Consider the following 17,655-nt stretch of genomic DNA (forward strand, 5'->3'; position numbering starts at 1 on the left):
CCCCAACCTCGCCTGCCTATAAACCTACCGCAGCTCGGGATCTGAGTGCGGGGTTTTCTTGACATCATCGATGTTAAGATAAAATGATACTCTCCTCTTTTGCCCAGCTTCACAGGGAGATCATTTCACTCAATCCCCTTTGCTGATGTTATTCTGTGAGGGTTTGCTGAGTATGGGGCTGCTCCCAGCCCTGGCCCATACAGCAGCACTGCTCTGTTTGGATTCCCATCAGCAAGGCCCAAGGACTGTGCTGGTGCCAGCACTGACCTGAGCAAGAGCTGTGATTTTGGGTAGGGTGGGGGGGATGCAGGAGATGGATAGGATGAGAGGTGATAGCCTCAAGTTGCTCCAGGGGACATTCAGGCTGGATATTAAGAAAAACTTATTCTCTGAAAGAGTGCTCAAGCACTGGAACAAACCACCCAGGAAAGTGGTGGAGTCACTGGAGGTGTTCGAGAGCCTTGTGGATGTGGCACTGAGGGACTTGGTTAGTGGGCATGGTGGTGATAGGTTGGACTCGATGATCTTAGTACTCTTGGCCAACCCTAATGATTCTATGATTCCATGATTCTATGCACCTTTGCAGCAGGCCTGTCAATACCAGCATCTAAGACATCTTTGTCAGGAAGAACCATGAAGCAGAGCAGGCAGCATGGCCAGAGCATTGATGCTTCAGGTGTCCCAGCTGGTATGCCATAACTCAATGTCAGATGTTTGCTATGGCCTCCCTTAGCAGACACAAGCCTCTCTGAGTTCCCCTGAGTTCATCCATCTTGTATGTGCGTTGGCAGGAGCTGAAAGCCCCGTGTGTGGAAACTCACTCACAGAAGCTTTCTCATTCCACACCCACCCTCTTGAATTTCTCTCCCGTTCTGCTTTCGCTTGCCCTGGCTGAGCAGTAACCAAACGCCCCCGGCCTTGGTGTGGCTTCAGCTCTCAGCATCTCTCCATGGATCAGAGCCCCGTAACTCCTCAAGGGAAGAGAAAAAGCAGGTGGGGAGATGCACCCTGGCCCAACAGACTATGAAGAGCATCCCCGGAGAGCCTGGTGCTCTGGGAGAGCTGCAAGAGCACAAGGATCTAGGCTCGCCAGCTTGGTACTCCTCCACGTGCCCCGGGTCAGCATTAGGCAGTCACCTCTAGCAACTCCTGTGAAGTCTTCTGCAAGGATCTGTCAGAATCCTTGCCCAGTTAAATCAGCACATGCTGAAATGCTTAAACGGGCTTCCAAGGAGCAAGCTTGCAGCCAGAAGCGTGGGAGGAACGTAGTCTGACAGAAAGGAAATAAGCAGGGAACATTTTACCCATAAAAGCACTTTGCTTTCTCTTTGCTTCATAAATCAGCTTTCTCTGATCTCATCCAAAAGAAGGCAGTTAATTCCCCGCTTCTCCCTGCCTGGGAGATGTATTCTTTTCTGTATTTGGATCTTGCCTCGGAGAAATTAAGAGACCTAATTGTTTCCACTGCTCTTTCCAAAATTAGGGAGCCAAATAACATCAGGAATGAAGGCCGTGGGCCACACCTCCCAAGGTGCCAAGCTCCTTTGCTTTCCAAGGGCAGCTTTGAAACATTTGGATTGTGTGTCATAGCTGAAGGCCAGGTTGGGCCGGAGGAGGAACCAGCTTCCCACCAGCTGGGCAGACAAGTATTCACCAGCAGGGGAGAAAGACATACGCAATTGGTGCTGTATCAGTCCTGGAGCCAAGGTCTGTGCTCAGCCATGCTGGTTTCTGCTGCCATGGACTATGCACTTAACATTCCTCCAAGCCTACAAACCAAACTGCTCTTTATCAGATCTATTTTTCTCTCTTCTGTTTACAGTTTGAGGACGCCAGGGCGCCACTGGACTATGGTTTGAAGTCATTAGTGGTTTTTTCTGGGTGAATTTCTTGGATTAACAAGAGAATCTCAGCACAAGAGCCAGCTTCTTTCTACTCCTGCCCTGACATGTAAGCTCTCTGCGTGCTTTCCTAGCAACAATGACCACATGTATCCAGACTGCTGCCTTGGCTTAACTGCCACCTGCAATGATCACGCAAATACAGGTGGAAGAGTGAAAACACAGCAAATTCAACCAGCACTTCTGGTTCCAGAGAGCATGGATGAACCTCTAACTGTGTGGCATGTTCTCTAATCCTGATAAATTCTGGCTTCCCTATTTTTTCCAGTATCGTAACTGAGTCTTAGGCACTGGTCTCCTCATAATTCTGATAATGAGATAATGTCATGAACACAAGTGTTCAACTACTGATGAAACAATAATTCTTGTTTCCATTTCATTTCTTCTGTACTGACTGAACTCCAAATCAAAGCAAACTGGGTAGAAAAGATAGCACTGTACCACATGCATGTCTTCATTTTTCTAGGGGAAGAAAAAAAATTCAAGGAAACTATGTAGAGAAAGGAAACTTGGGCATTCCTAAATCAATGGTGTTTCAACAAGAGGCAGTACAAACTAGTGGCAATAGATGGGCATTCCCAAAATGCTGGTTGACGTGCTGATGGAGCTGTGCCATGCGGCAGGCCTGGAAATAATGGAACCCATCTCTACAGCTTCTTCCCAGGAGTTGTGTCACTGGGCCTGGAGTGCTCAAGGGACAAGGCCTGGTACTGGTGCTGTCCTGCACAGGATGCTCTCCTGAGGTCCTTCTGGCACTGCTGTGGTGCCCAGGTGTCAGGACATGCTTCCAAGGAGGCCAGGTGCACAAACCCACTTCCACTGGCTGCTGGCTAGGCCCTCTAGCTCATGTTGTTCATATGGGAGAGTCCCACCAACAACACATTGCCCTTTGCACAATGTTTGTCTAGCATGAGGAAGTTTGCACAGCTTGCATGGAGGAATTTTAATAGAAGATTAAACCACTGTTGCTTCTTCACGCCAAAAGGCAGTCACTAGGCCTCTCACCCTTTGCTTCCCTACCCTTTCTGGGCTATGGCAATGCAGATAAGTGTCTAGAAAATCTCTGCTGAGAGCCATTTTCTGTCCATTGTAACCAGAGAGAAGTGTGTTGAGCATGATGTTCACTACAAGGAACTTTTATGAGTCTGGCTGACCCTCCCTGAGGATAGGTTGGCATATTGTGCTTTAAAAACACAGTGGATCAGGAACACACTGTTAGCAGTAGTTCTGTACAACCCTTTTGGCCCAAGAGCAACACGTCTGCTGTGGCTCCACTAGCAGGAGGTATACCAGTGTGTGGGGCCCACGGCAAATTTCCCATTTGCAAACCAAGCAGATGCAGCATTCAGGAATTACCTCACATATATACTCATTTTTTCTGTTGGACATTTTTCCCTCACTGAAGAAGAAAAAAAACCTGAAAGACCTTAAAGGCTCATTTTCTCCTCAGCACAGAGTGAACCCCAATGGCCAAACTTTAATGTCCTTCACAAAGCACAAGCCTTGTGTTGCAGCCAGCTGAGGAGGGAGCGGAGCTGGATTGGGGTGTATGGGTCAGGGGAGAGCTGCCTGTGACAGCAGGTGCACAGCATGAAGGACATAGGGGTGTGTGACACACTTGCATGCATGTGTAAAAGTGTACACCACCACATTCATCGTGGTGAGCGTTGGCCTGAGAGCTGCCTGGGGTGCAGGTTGGTGCAAAGCGGGGCATGCGGAAGAGCTCTTCTGTGAGTGTTGAGGCCTGGGGAGGGTCCCTGCCAAGCCTCATTTTCTGTGCTGAGACTTCCCGCATACTGGGCTCTGAGCTTGTTCTGGGCCTCCCTGCTATACCTGCTTGCAGACCCTGTTTTGCTTTATAACTTTGCTCAGTCCTTATTTGCTATTCCCTCCTTTCCCTCTTCCTGGCTCCCTTTTTGTTATTCCTTCTTCTCATGTTTCCTCCCTCCACGGCTCTTTGCACTTCTCCTCTCTCTCTCTCCTTCCCTCCTCCCAGTCGGTGTATCCAGCTCTCCGTCCTCCCACGCTGGCCTCCCCTCCATCCTCCATCTCCCTCTGCTCCTCGCTGCCCCATCTCCTGTCATGCACTCCTTTGTTCCCCTCCTTGCCCCCTCCACTCAGCCTCTCCCCTGCTCTGGCCTCTCTACCAGCCTCACTCCTTCCCTTGCCGAGAAGCACGGCCCCGTGCAAAGGCCCTGGCCGCCGGCCAGACTCTGGCGAGATGAAGGGGTCCCTGGCACACGCTCGGCCCCGTGCTCCATAGGGCATTGTAACTGCTGGTACCAGGGCTGTAAAACCTTTCGTGTCTCCAAAAAAGACGACTGTAAATTCTTCAGAAGTCCCATCGCGGGTGTAAAGATTCCCCCCTCCTTCCCCGGGCCCCAATGAAAGGGGCTGTGTGAGTCGGACAAGGGGCTCACTCCTCCCTCTGCCTCTGCCCCGGGTCCGCTTGGCGTTTCAACAGAGCGTGGCTCTCCCCATGGACTTCAAGGAGAGATTTCAGGTACCTCCCTGGGCAGAGAAGCAGCTCTGGTAGCTCTTGGTCACTTAGGTATTTGACTTTATAAACACGATTAAAAATGCTAAGAAAGCTCTGGCGAGGGGGAGGCTTCCTCTCTGCACACTGAGCGAACAGAAACACATGGAGCATTGTCAGGCGCTGAAGGACGAAGCAGCGAGGGAGAGCGGCAGGGCGCTAAAATGGTTCCCTCTTGCACATGATGGATTCGCTTGATCAAGAGCTGAAAGACTTTTTTAACTGCTTTCCAACCTGGTGAGTCCCAAGTAGATCATCTCAAGGGCTTCTAGCTGGGGATTCAGCTGAGGCTAGGCAAATATTCCAGCCCCAGGGGTCTGGACTCGTTTCCTACGAGTCAGACCTGGTTACTGCCAGGCCAGCAGAGAGATGGGACCCAGACAAAGTCCTCAAAGGGGAGAGCGTTGGAGCGGAACAGGCCACAGCAGCACTTATTATCTAAGGCATGAATTTTCTGGCAGTGGGCATGGGAAGAGAGAGCACCCGGCTGCCGTGTCAGGAGCCACACAGGCCAAATACACCAGACACTCCTGCCTCTTGCTCCCTCCAAAGCACCTCTTGTACCACACGCTCCTACAGAACATGAGGCACATGTGAGGCCGATGTGGGGCAGCCTGAGCTGCATCCAGGGGCTAGCTGTGCCCAAGGCTCAGTACACTGAAGGGCTGGTACCTCTGAGCAAGGTCTTGCAATGCCAGCCACAAGTAGGATATCTAGTTGGGGCTGCTGTAGAAGAAACCATGGTGACCACAGCAAACAGAATCGCAGAATCCCAGAGTGGCTGAGGTGGGAAGGGACCTCTGGAGGTTCAACCCCCGCTCAAGCAGGGCCACCCAGAACAGGCAGCCCAGGCTCACGTCCAGGCGGCTTTTGAAGAAGGAGGAAGAGTCAGACATACCGAGGTCAGCAGAAGGGATCTGGATGTGTCTGCACAGTTCTCATTTTCAGCCTGAGCGACTCAACAGCCCTGCGAACACCTGTCCTGTGCTTTCTTATAGGTTTCCCTTCAGCATACAGCAGGGGTAATAAATTTCCTGGGGCTTTTAGGTTGGTACTGGAGCTAATGAATCAATCTGTGCCTTATATAGACTACAATATCTGAAAAAAAATTGAGGTTTTAACAAAATAGCATATGTAAAAAAAGCAGAGGATTTTGTAGATAAGGAGTGCTGTGAAGTTTGCAGAGCCCTGCAGGAGGCTGTCCAGGGCACCTGGCTCTTTGGGTATCACTAGAATAGCAGATTTGCTCAAAACAGAGGAAAGCATTGAGGGGAAGTTGCAGGGTTCTTTTGTTCTGCTGCTCCCTCCCGCTTTCCCTTGCCAAGAACTGCTCCGTGCTGCTCCTGCTGAAGGACTGCAAGGCAGTTTTCCACCTCCCCACTTAGCTACAAACAGCTCCTTTCGTCTTCCTCTGCAGCCTTTGCGCATAGTCAAGCCTCAGTGATGGTCGTTACCTCCAAGGCCTCCTCTGAACTGTCAGACTTGCTGAGCTGTTGTTTCCATGAGATCATGTGGGTCAGTTCCATTGGGCCAGCTTCAACATCTTTCACTTTGCAATAGGTGGAGGTATTTGTTCAGCTCTCTGGTGATCCGCTGTGTCCTAGAAGGTACAGTAATGGAGTGGAGATCACAGGACCTAGGCTTTATTTCCAGCTACGCCAGGATTTAAAGGGTGATGTTTTGGATCGAGTCACGTCATTTCTGCCTCAGTCTACTCATATGTAAAAGAGGGTTATATACACCAACTCTTTTGGCAATGGATCTCATGTCTGCTAATGGAAAGAGTTAGCTATTTACTTGTGCAGAACTGTGGGACTCCTTTTCTAGAGTTTATAGAGCTGAGAGGAAGATTGAAGCTGAGAGGACCATATCTAAGAAGTCCTAGCTGTGCCAATCCCAATCCAAGACAGTGATGGGCAGGTGTGTGCCCAGGTGTTTGCACCCACTCTTGCCCTGTAGCTCAGCAAAGCAGGGCAGCACTACAGGGGGCTGAAAAGAGGGGCTATGGATTTCACTCATCTTCACCCTCAGTGCAAATCCATCCCTTGGGCTCTCTCTAGGCTTCAAGATAAGTTGGTCAGCACAGCCAGGAGGTGCAGGGAGGGGACAACCAGGTGATGGTGTGTGTCCTGCATCCTCCCGGTGGCCTGAAACCCTCCAAAACTCATTTTTCAATAGGCCACCAAAACAATCACTAGATGTTTAATGACTTTCGATCTCCCCTGCCCCAGACGGGCTTTGAAACAGTGGCTCAGATGCCAAAGTCCCAGTAGCAAAGTGGCTTTTTAATGACACGATTCTTGCCCGAATTCCAAGCACAGGGGGAAGCTTTGACACTGCTGTTTGTTTTCTCATTGGAGAAGTTCAAGAGAAGCTCAAGGCTTAAAAGCAAACCCTTGAAAGCAAAGCATTCCTAATCACATAAAAGTGTCTGCACAGGCCAAGGCTGAAGAGGGGGCTTGTGACTTTAATCTTTGCATATCCCTTTCTTTCTTCAAGCATCTCTCCCGCTCCCTCTCACAGACACGCATACGCACACAAAACTCTCCCCAGTGCCAGCAGCATAATGCTCAGGGAGAGGAAAGCGGAGGAAGAGGAGGAGGAGGAGGAAGCCGGCCCGCCTGCCTGCCCCCATGCTGAGCCCAAGCAGACTTTGTGAGAAAGCTCCTCTCCATCTGCAGCCCAGCCCGGTGGGAGTCAATTAATTCTGAATAACCTAAACCGACAGAGGTATTTGCATTCACAACCTGACTGATGACCGTATAAAATTGATTTATGAATTGAAGTACTTTCCCTCCCCTTATCCCCGATTCAGGCCATAATTGATTATACGTGCTGCAGCGAAATTAAAGAAAAGAAAATTAAAAAAAAGAAAAGAAAAAAGGGAGGCCCCACAGACGCTGCTCTATATTCTCAAGCTTTCCCGGGATTAGCCGATCTATTCATCACTTATTTTTTTTTTTTATTTAAAAAGTTGCTTCCTTTCCCCTCTCCACCGGCTCCTTCATTCCCCGGCCTCCGAGCTGAGGGGAGGTGCGGCACCCTCGGCACACAGCAGCGTTCCCACCGCACCAGGGCTTGGCGATGGCAGACCCAGCACCCATCCTCCCTGGGTACCGTGGACCCCTTTAAAAGCAGAGGGAGCATGAGCTGGAAGAGCTCAGGCCTGTGGCGACCAAAGTTCATGCTTAACTTGCTGCCTTGTGATTGCCCCATTGTAGGCCATGGTGGGGTGGAGACTTCTCTTGGTCCTTCAAGCCAATCATCCCTAATGAGAATAATGCTCATACGGTGCTTCCGACTTACCAGTGTAGAGGCATTTTGTCAAAGTGGGTACTGTTAGTAGCACAGGAAAGGCTTGCCTGGGTCAGTCCCAAGATCCACTTGCCCAGTGTCCACGGGAAGTGCAAGAAATCTTGCTGTATGACACAGCTCCCCAGAGCTCCTGGGAGTATATTCATACCGAGTTGAATAGTGCAGCATGACATTTGATGACCCTTTTAATCCTTTTCCCTCATGAACCACCTACTCCTCCCCATCTGCAATCCCATTTTGCTTATCTGTTCATTGTCCTTCTTCCCATTCTACACTTGGAGACACAGAGGAGCAGAGCACTGTTGGGAACGGAACAAAACCAAACAGCTCATCCATGGGAGCATGCCAGGCAGAGCATTGGCCACCTGTTAGTCCTGCTCTCTGTCCTCTCTGCTTCTTTCCAAACCCTTAAAACTCAATTTTTAAGAAAGAGCATTCCCTTTTATTTCCTTTCACTTGAGTGGGAAGAGACAGATGAAAACGATGGTGAAACTCAACTCGTATATAATTTCATCAAAAAACATTTGCCTCCCGTGTGCTGTAAGTCTCACAGGCCTCTTGAGCACGTACGTCCAGCTTTGTATCGCTTTGCACAGCTGTGATGTTTGTGGTTTCTTCTGTGCTAAGGGAAGCTACAGTAGATGAAAGAAATTAAAGTCTTTCAAGCAGCTGGACACAGGATGGCAATGCCATCTGGGCACTCTCTCCACTGAAGCAAGGAAAGATGTGATCCAAGTGTATCAAAGCTGCGATTTTTACATTGACCATCTTTAGTGCCTATAGGGCCAACACAAATAACTCATTTACTTCAACCTCCCTCAAAGTTGCCTTTCTCAATTTGGATAATGCTGAGCAGAAGAAAAAGGTCTCAATGCATAACATCAAATAAGACCCTTTCCCTCAACTGCTCAGAAAGGCTTTCAGCAAGGAGCTTGTCCCCCGCCTGGCAGCAGCAGAGCAGCAGGTGAGAAGCACATTGCTTGCTGCTGACAAGCCTAAAGAGGACCAGGAGGAACAGTGTGGGGCCCCGCTGCCCACGAATGAGGCACAAAGCAGGAGGAACAAGACCTGGGCTCCAGCTGGGCCTCCTCTGCTGCAGCTGCCTGCCTCCCACCTTCATCCAGCACCATGGCGACTGTGCCCAAACTGGGGGCTTGCAGGTGTCTGACCTCATTGTGCTGGGTGAAGGGGAGCTCCACATGGGTAATTAAAGCTGAAAACCCTGGGTGGTGCTGGGAAGCTGAGTGTTAACTGGCAGTTCCAGTGGAGGCTCAGGACTGAGGCCAGAGGCACACTGAAGGCTTCAGAGGAGAATTCAGGAAATAACACTGAAGATTGCGGTGACCCAGGAGTCAGACTGAATGCAGAATAAAGCCCACATCTGGGCAAATAGTGCCATTATGTTGTAACCTAGGACCTCATTTGGGAAAAAGCTGTATATCTCCTTCAAGAGCTCGCAGGGCCATGCCCCTGGAAAACCATTCCATGGGCACCCTTGTTATTAGTCTGGTCTGGGATGCACCATTTGGGCTCTGTCACACTGCTGGCCTCCCCCCCGAGCTGTGAGGCTTGTCAGAGTTCTGCTGTACATGGAGGATCTTCTTTATCCTGAAGTGCCACTAGGAGCAAACCCATTGCTCTGGCTGTGGAGGTGTACCCCAAAACCTCCAATTTCAAACAGCAGTACCTCCAGTGCTCAGTGAAGGACATTATGCGCGTCCTGGGCTGGGCCCTTATGCAAGCTTCTGCTCTACTGAAAAAACAACTCTGGTATGTCACGATGGCTCAAAGCAAAGCCCATGTCCATCTTTTTTTCCACCCTAAAAGTGTCTCTCAAGGTGCTGTCATGAAAGTATGGTTTAGCTCCAAAGTAGAGCTTGTGAAAGTTTGACCTATGCCTCTAATTAACCCAAGTCTTACCAAGAACGCCTGCCCAAATTAATACAAGCCCATGGCTAGAGGAGCTGATAGCAAGCCAGGTGAGCTGGTGAACCACCAGAAAACCTAGGGTGTAAACCCCATCTTGGCTCACGTTTTACCTGGTGGATGGAGATCGACATCAGTAGGCAGCTTGCTGTTGGGTTTTCATTCCGGACCAAGGCACTTGGCTTTGGGAAGGGGCCCAGGAGTCTCGCAGACGTCAGCCTCCACAAAAGCAGGCAAGAGGCAGGGACGTCAGTGCAGATTTACATCCCGAGGTCACCACGTCCTGAGTGGTAAACGAGTGGACAAAGAAGTTAATCGAGGAGTCAGAAAGGGCAACTTGGAGAGGAGCGGCAGCTGGGAGTGGGGAGGCAGAAATCAAGGCAATTAGCAGGGGGAAAAAAAAAGGGACAATCTTGCATGCCTTTCCAGTTTTTCCACATGGAAAGAACAGCACCTTATTGTCTGAAACCACATTTTTTTTTTTACTGTCAGTTGAGAAAGAGCAAACAGGAGGTTTGGGCTGATTTCTCTCTCTCTTTCTTCATGGCAGAGCAGTGCCCAGCTGCAAAGCAGTGCCAGCCCAATTCACACCCTCACAGGAGGGGCATGGCATTACATGCGTGCTGTGGTAATTAGTATTACACATTAATACTGTACCACATGAGGTCTATGCCCTACAGAGCCCTCAGTGCAACCATTACGAGTGGCATCAGGTAGGTGCAGCCTGCAGCCATACTGACATTTCTGAAGCACAGAAAAGTGGCACATTCCTTTCTGAGCTGAGCCTTGACCATTTTTTCCACTGAGCTCATGGGGAGCTCAGGCTGGATCTGATGGCGCTGGATGTGCAGGCAGAGCTGCAATGGGTCTTGGATGTCTTGGGCACGGAGGAAGCAAGAAGGCAATCCAGCAGCAGCTTCAGCCAGGTGAGACCAATACAGCAAATGTATTTTGCCAAGTGGCTGAGGGCCCTCAGCTGGCTGAGTCCATTCTCTTTGCATAGAGTCTACTTGAACTCTGCAGGTAAGTGTTTGTAACAAAAAAACGCACCAGTAGCTACTGGTCAGTTTCAAACTCAAAATGAGAGTAATTGTTTGTCATCAGAGGCCTTTGTAACACAGACAGATCAGACTGGATGGTCTAATGATCTCTTCTGGCCTCCAAATCTACAAACTCATGTCCCTTCTTTCAGATGTTCATTTTTTTTCTCCCCAGGGCCGGGTATAAAGCACAGCCATCCCGTGCTCCCAGCACACTGTGCTGTGAGCATTGGATGGCTACTCCCTGCCCGACAGCATCAGCGCCTGTTTTTCCTACACTTTTCCCTGCTTGGTTGCTTCGGTTATTCAAACCACGGCATTAAAAACGTCGCCCAGACACTATTTTGTCTGCGATGCTGCGACGCGGTTGCACAACTGCCTTCGAGACAGAGGAGAAGGCCCAGCAGAAATAAAACAGGGACCTGAGCGTAGGCCTCCACATCCCCAGCACGGCAGCCCCCAATCCCCGTCCCTCCGGAGCATCTCCCTCCTGCCCCGTCCCCTCGCCCCCCGGCCAGGCCCGCCGCAGCGCGGGCGCACGGCCCCGCGGGCAGGCACAATGGCGCTGACAGGCGCCTTTATCCCCAGCGCCGCCCGCGCAGCCCCCGCGCCCGCGCTCGCCCGGCTCCCAAAGCCCCCATTGCTGCCAATTCGTTACGGGACGCCGCCGGGATTCAAGGCTGACAGCTCCGGCAAAGCAGGAGAAATGGGCTCAGTGGGGAGCGAGGGGGCCTGCCCTCTCTCTTCTCCCCCCTGCCTTTTTATTTTTTTTCCGCCCCCCACAAGAAATACCTTTCTCAGCAAGGCTTTTTAAGGGCCCCCCGCGCCGCTGGCCGGCGCATGCACGGGGGCAGCGAGGAAAGCCCGGGCAGGGGTCAGGGACGTCCCAGGGAGGGTCTGTCAGCACGGCCTTGCTCTCCCCCCCGGCCCCCTCCATCTCCAGTGACAAGTCACTGTCTCTCTGCCCGGGACAAGCGTGACATCTTATTTCCCCCCGCATCGTCCCCACCCGCATTGGCTGTGTGAAAGCGGGAGGGATGCTGCTGCTGGCTGCAAGCAAAGCACAGCTCCTCTCTGAAACACGTATCAGGACGTAGGGTCCAAAACACAGCTCCTCTCGGGATGTAGAGTCTGAACAAAACACATGGAGCTAGCGGGAGCAGGCAGCTGATCCAGTGATCTGGAGGCAAACATTTGTGCTAGGGTGTTTGGGAAAGAAACAAAGGCTGCAACGGTTTGGGAGCGAGGGGGCTCATTGGCCAGACCACGGAAATAAGATACACCTCAGGAGAAGGCATTCCACACTTCCAGCCTTGTGAGAAAATCTACCTCAAGTGCTGGCTTTCATTACCTAAAGCAGGGTGTGTTTCTAGTGTACCCCAACTCTGGCAGCTCTGCTGAAAGCTCTTAGAAATGGGCTTTGCACTCTCCTGACTTGATCTCTGTTATCTGTATCCTTACTGTCAGTTTTTTGCTGAGCATGGATGTTCTGGTCCACATCCAACTGTGCAAACCGGTCCCTGTGGGTGAGACGGATAACAGAAGAGCATGGTGATTGTTCCCTCGTCCCTGTTGCAGCTGGATGGCGTGCCCTTTGTCAAGGCCCCTTGTCACCCACCCACCCTGGTTACAAGTCCACCGGCCCACAGCCTTGTTGCTTTCTGTCTGGAGGGAAAGCCACACTAGAGTGACAGCGTTTCCCATGCCCCTTTGGGCTAAAGCTGTTCTTTCAGCTGACACACTTCCCACTTGGAGATAAAGGCAGCTCAGATTCAGTTTCTTGGACAGAAAGTCCCTGCTGAAATTTGGATTCTGACTGGACCAAACCAAGAAAAAGAGCAGCAGGCTTTTGGTCTGGCTACATCTGAAGTGTTTTGCGCTAGTCCACAGGGCCAAGCCTCGCACAAACAGCCCATCTTGGGAGAGCGCTGCTTCCTGGAGAGATGAAATCTTTCAGAAATGGAGTGAGGAGAGATTTCAAGTCCCCAGGAAAGAGCCCTTCCACCCCACTCCCACCCATGGCTTGGCGTCAGCGTGGAACCATGAACCCCTGCCCCATTCCAAATCAGATCAAGACAGCAAGCTCTGGGCTATCTCAGTGGGAATGCAGAAACTTAAAGCATCCCTGGGAATGGAAAAATTCATGGATGTCTGTGAAGTGCTGGCCAGGCCCGAGTGGCTTATTTATAATGAAGGCAGAGCACTGGGGGAGTTACACATTGCTTAAATTGGGTGAGTGTTATTATTTTCATGCTGTTGGTCCTGGGGAGCGAGCAAGGCAGCAGAAAGTCTCGGTCTTACAAAGGGCAGAGGTGGTAAATAGTTTACAAGAGAGGCTGACAGCCTTGTCAGGCCACCAGAGGAATAAGCTGTCCAAAGAAGGGCTTCTAAATGAAACAGCCTCTGTGCATTTTCTGCATCTGGACAAAGGAGAGGTTTATTTTGGATGTGCTAGTACAACTGCTGTCTACAAGCCATAGGGTCACACAGTTAAGGTCTGGCTGCTGTCTGGTTAGGAAGCACTCCTCTCTCAGGGCCTCCTCTCTCAGCAAGAAAGTAGGCCTAATAAAAACGAACAATATATCCACCATTTCTCACTGCAACAAGTGAAGTTTTTGCTACAGGATAGGTAGGTTTCATTTTTCTTAGTAACAACATGCTCTGGAAGCTGAGCAGGGGATTGATGATGGTCAAGGATTTGACTGATGTTGGCACATGGGAAATGAATAGATTGCATCCGATAGTACTTCCTTCTGCATAGCAGAGCAGACTTACCATCATGGACAGCAGCTGGCGGTCTCATTGGCAGACCATCAGAAAAGACAGTAACACACCAGAAAATGTGAACTCACTTTTCTCATTGGGTCAGGATTCTGGTCCATGTAACTGCTGCCAGTGAGGTGTATGCTTACATCTAATACAAGGAGTCTCATAAATAAAGGAAATGCACTGGTGGCTCAAGGCAGGAAAGGGGCAGGAGACAATGACTGACCAGCAAGGAGAGCCGGTCTCACACAGCGCCAGCTGGGAGGCTGCTTTGGTCACATGCAGCCTAGTTGGGCTGTGAAAGAGATGACAAAGAGGGTCAGAAAAGTCAAACTGGCCACTTTAATTATCATCTCTACAACAGATGAGACAAGAAGCCACCTCCCTTCTCCAGTCCTCCACTGCCAGCTCCATAGGGCGTCTTGTACTGAAAACAGCCTCTGGTGAGAGATGCTCGTCACCATTTCCAAGTGTATTGCTGACAGGGACAAGAGGCCCAGCTCAACACCTCTAGGAGTGGGTGGGTAACAAACTGACAGGAGTTTCCTGCTGCGAACAATGCTACAACAGAAAGGTGAAAGTAGTCTGCAGGATGAAATCCTCCCAAAGTAGGCCCACCGAACAGCTGGCTCTCTTCCATCTTGCATGCTAATGCAGAAACATGAGTTTCTTGAGCAGAGATGAAAGAAAAACACGTTCTCATATCACAAGGGGCCCTTGGGACTGGGATGTGGGGTAGGAGGATTTGAGGCAAGAAAGGAGATCTTTCTTCTGCTTTCTATTCCCATTAGCACTCAGCACCACACAGGAAGGAGGAGGCTTGATATCTGAAGAGCCAACTGCTCTCCCTGCTTTTGCTGATGGAGATACAGGCCTGGTGGAAATATCCCACCAGCCAACACAGCAGGGGGGAAGGAGTATCTCACTCGCTTTGCTTGGGCAGATAGAAAAGATTTTTTCAATTAGCTTTAATTTGCACTGGGTAGAGGGTGAATTGAAGACTGCACAGAGCGCGTAAAGGAATGAAATCCTTCTGAAAAGTGGATTTTAACACATCTTTGGAGAAAAGTTTTGTGGTCTGTATGTAACGGGTTGCTGTGCTCCCTCCTGAGATACACTATGGATTTACCACTTGAGTTCAGAAGACGGGGAATAAATATCTTTGCCCTCACCTTAAGACTTGTAGCTCCGCACAAAACTGTGTTTTAGAAATGCAGTTTAGCAGGAAAGGCTGCCCAGGCAGTTCTTCCTTCTCCCTGTCCTGAAGGCTCTTGAGGATTGGCTACACCTGGGAGATGGCTCAGTGATGAAGAGGCAGAGCTGGAAAAAAGGGTTCAGGTCCCCCAGACAGTTTCGCCAGCCAACTCGTTCCAAAGAGGTGCAATTACTCCTATTTTTACAAACATCATGGAGAAGGAACTCAGACTCACTGAAACAGGGCAAGGATAGAAGTCAAGACCTACATGAACTCTGACAGTAGAAAAGTGATCAAATCTGGATGGAAACCCACATGCCATTCTGCATGAGTCTTGAGCTTAATAAATGCAGAAGCAATACTATGCTGCAGAGCTTATAAACAACATTTAAAAAAGCTGTAAAATGTAATAGTGTAGGGAAACAATGTGGTCCTCTCTCTGACAGAGATACCTATTTACTGCAAAGCTGGGTGAAGAGATACCTTCACACTTGGTGAGCTTGAGGCTTCATTGAAAAGCTTTGGTCTGTTTGCATCATACTATGACAAAAAGTTAAATTCTGAAAGTATGTTGTTGCAAACCAAACATCAAAAGAGAATAAGGTTTCTGCATAGGTTGCTCTGAAAATAAAGCCTCCTATTTATTGTTGTGGAAACTACAACAGATACAAAGAGTACAACAGCAGAATTTGGTAGAGCAAATTCTCAGCTACAGCTACAGAACACAACTTTTCAACAGTCACCAGCATTAGGTATGCATTTTTGCCAGCGATGAACAAGAGCCTGCATGCTGCGTTCATAAAAATCTGCATGGCCATCCAAAACATGGCTTGTCATTCATGTTGCTGTCACCACTGCAGAAATGCACCACCCACCGCCTCACTATTCTCACATCCACTGTTTGTTCTCCATAATCGTTCAGCAAGCATCAATGAATGTCAAAGAGTGATATTTTCTCTGCATGGAGGAATTCAGAGATACACTTTTGCTTCATTCGCACCCCCATGTCAGGCGCCATTTTGTCAGACTGCCCCTCTGCTGCCATCTGTCACACGGCAACAACATGTAAGGGAATATTGGTGGGAAGGCTCCACCCTTACTGCTGTACCACCAACATCCACCGCTGACATTATGAGCCAACATGATAAAAAAGAAGGCAGCATTACTTTTGGAGTAGCCCTCATAAAAATAAACCTTTTTTTCCCCACATACAAATTATTGTGACTAAGCACCCTTTGACCCAAGAGTTAAATCTGTTCCTCAAAGACTGGTAGCAAAAAACACGCTGGCCACTAACTCACCTGGCATGCCATTACTTTCTCAGCAGCACAAAGAGCAGTGAATTTTGTTTTAACTGTTCATTGATATCGAGAAGCAGCACATCCAGTGCTCACCATGACCACCAGAGTTCCCCAGGTCTTGGTTCCTCCATCAGCGGGTGCGTGACCGTGACCACGTCTGCCTCAGCCGCAGGTGAGCAGGCAGGAGCAGGTGCAGATGTCACAGGATATTTAACTCTACACAGTTCAACTGGGAAAGGTTTTGGCATGAACTGCCAGGGAGGTGGGATTTGAAGTCTGGACAACCTGCCCTATTGTGTGCAATTTAAAAAGCACAATCTGCTCAGTGCATCCAAGGAGTGATTTGATCTACCAGCACTTCAAGGGAAAGAGGGATTCCCGATATCAAAGAGCCCTTTAATCTGGCAGAAAAGGGGCATGATGAGAACCAGCTGCAGGGAGCCGAGGCCAGACAGCTTCAGACTGTGAAGTCAAGGTGCACTTTTTTAACTGTGAAAATAATTAATCCAAGGAGCGCATTACCCATAAGGGCAGCCAGTAAATCAGGACCAGATGTTTTTCTGGAAAAGATGATATCACCTAGCCAGGGACTGCTCAAACTGCAAGGGGAAGAGTCCCAGTGGTCTCCAGTGCTGGCTGTAAAGCCCACGCTCCGCACAGGAATGTGATTTATATATATATATATATGTATGTGCACATGTGTATGTAGCTGTACATGCACACAAAGCCCCAGTTGGTGCAGGCCAGCATCACCCTAAGCCAAAGCTGTAGTACAGCATAGTTTATTTATTTGCCCACCTCAGTTTTACAGAAATGCACAAGTGTATGGACTGGACTTGGATCCCTTTGGGGATTCCAAAATATCAGCAGCATCCTCTGCCTCAAAACGGCCACCTCATCAGCAAGGAATACCGCAGCCCTGCGAGTGCCTTTCTTCCAGCATCGCCCAGAGCCTCCATTGAGAATCACTGGGTTGGGCAAAATCCTGCATTCACCCTCCTTCCCCGCCCCCGGCTGCTCACCCAGACCTCACAAAAAAGAAAAAAAAGAGAGAAAACAACCCTCCACGCTGCCAACAACAGCAGCAACCAAGCCACAGGCCCTGTAATTGATGGCTGCAGCAGAGGGACCCTGCTTGTCTGGCTGACTCCCTTGCCACCAGCTCCTCCATCCTCCTCCTCTCTACTCTTTTCTTTTTTCTGGTAGTTGTGGCCTCATCCTCCATCACATTTATTCCCTTTCTCATGAAATAAGGATACTTAAAAAATTGTTTTTGCTATATGCATGCAGTTTATCTTTGGGTATGTCAGCATCTTTGCAGGAGGGAACATGGACGGCTCGCTGCCCAGAACAATGTCAATGCAGTGGGGAGAGGGGGGCAAGTCATGGGGGGAATAATGTGAAAGGGAAACGCTGCCATGCACAGGGCAACCCAGATGGACAAAGTGCAGCGAGGCAGCTTAGTTAAAGGGCTGCATTAAAATTAAACAGAGATGGTGCTCATTTTCCAAGGCGACAAGACGGCTGCAGGAGGGCTTCCTGGCCCTCGCGTGCCTGGTGAAACAAAACCCAAGCAAACCTTTCCCCACCTCACGTCCCCAGAAAACCTCAACTGGGCGGCCCCACTGTCTTCACTCCACCTGGGCCAACAAAAGCTGGCTCTGAGGGGATTCCA

General features: G+C 49.8%; 1 protein-coding gene across 3 annotated transcripts in view; it reads right to left on the reverse strand.

The window, feature by feature from the left end:
* Positions 459-17,655, reverse strand: part of LOC110399783 (protein spire homolog 1-like) — a 51,856-nt gene continuing 34,659 nt past the window's right edge. Inside the window, exons 17-18 of one of the 3 annotated variants that reach the window (XR_002439409.1) lie at positions 9,792-9,961; positions 460-7,882 (exon numbers count right to left, since the gene is read on the reverse strand). The gene's annotated coding sequence lies outside the window, so the exon portion shown is untranslated. Of the gene's footprint in view, positions 9,962-17,655 lie in introns of all 3 variants that reach the window. The other 2 variants (XR_002439411.1, XR_002439408.1) reach the window with 2 other exon arrangements.

The sequence above is a fragment of the Numida meleagris genome, chromosome 1 (genome assembly GCF_002078875.1).
Source record: "Numida meleagris isolate 19003 breed g44 Domestic line chromosome 1, NumMel1.0, whole genome shotgun sequence".
Taxonomy (NCBI): Eukaryota; Metazoa; Chordata; class Aves; order Galliformes; family Numididae; genus Numida; species Numida meleagris.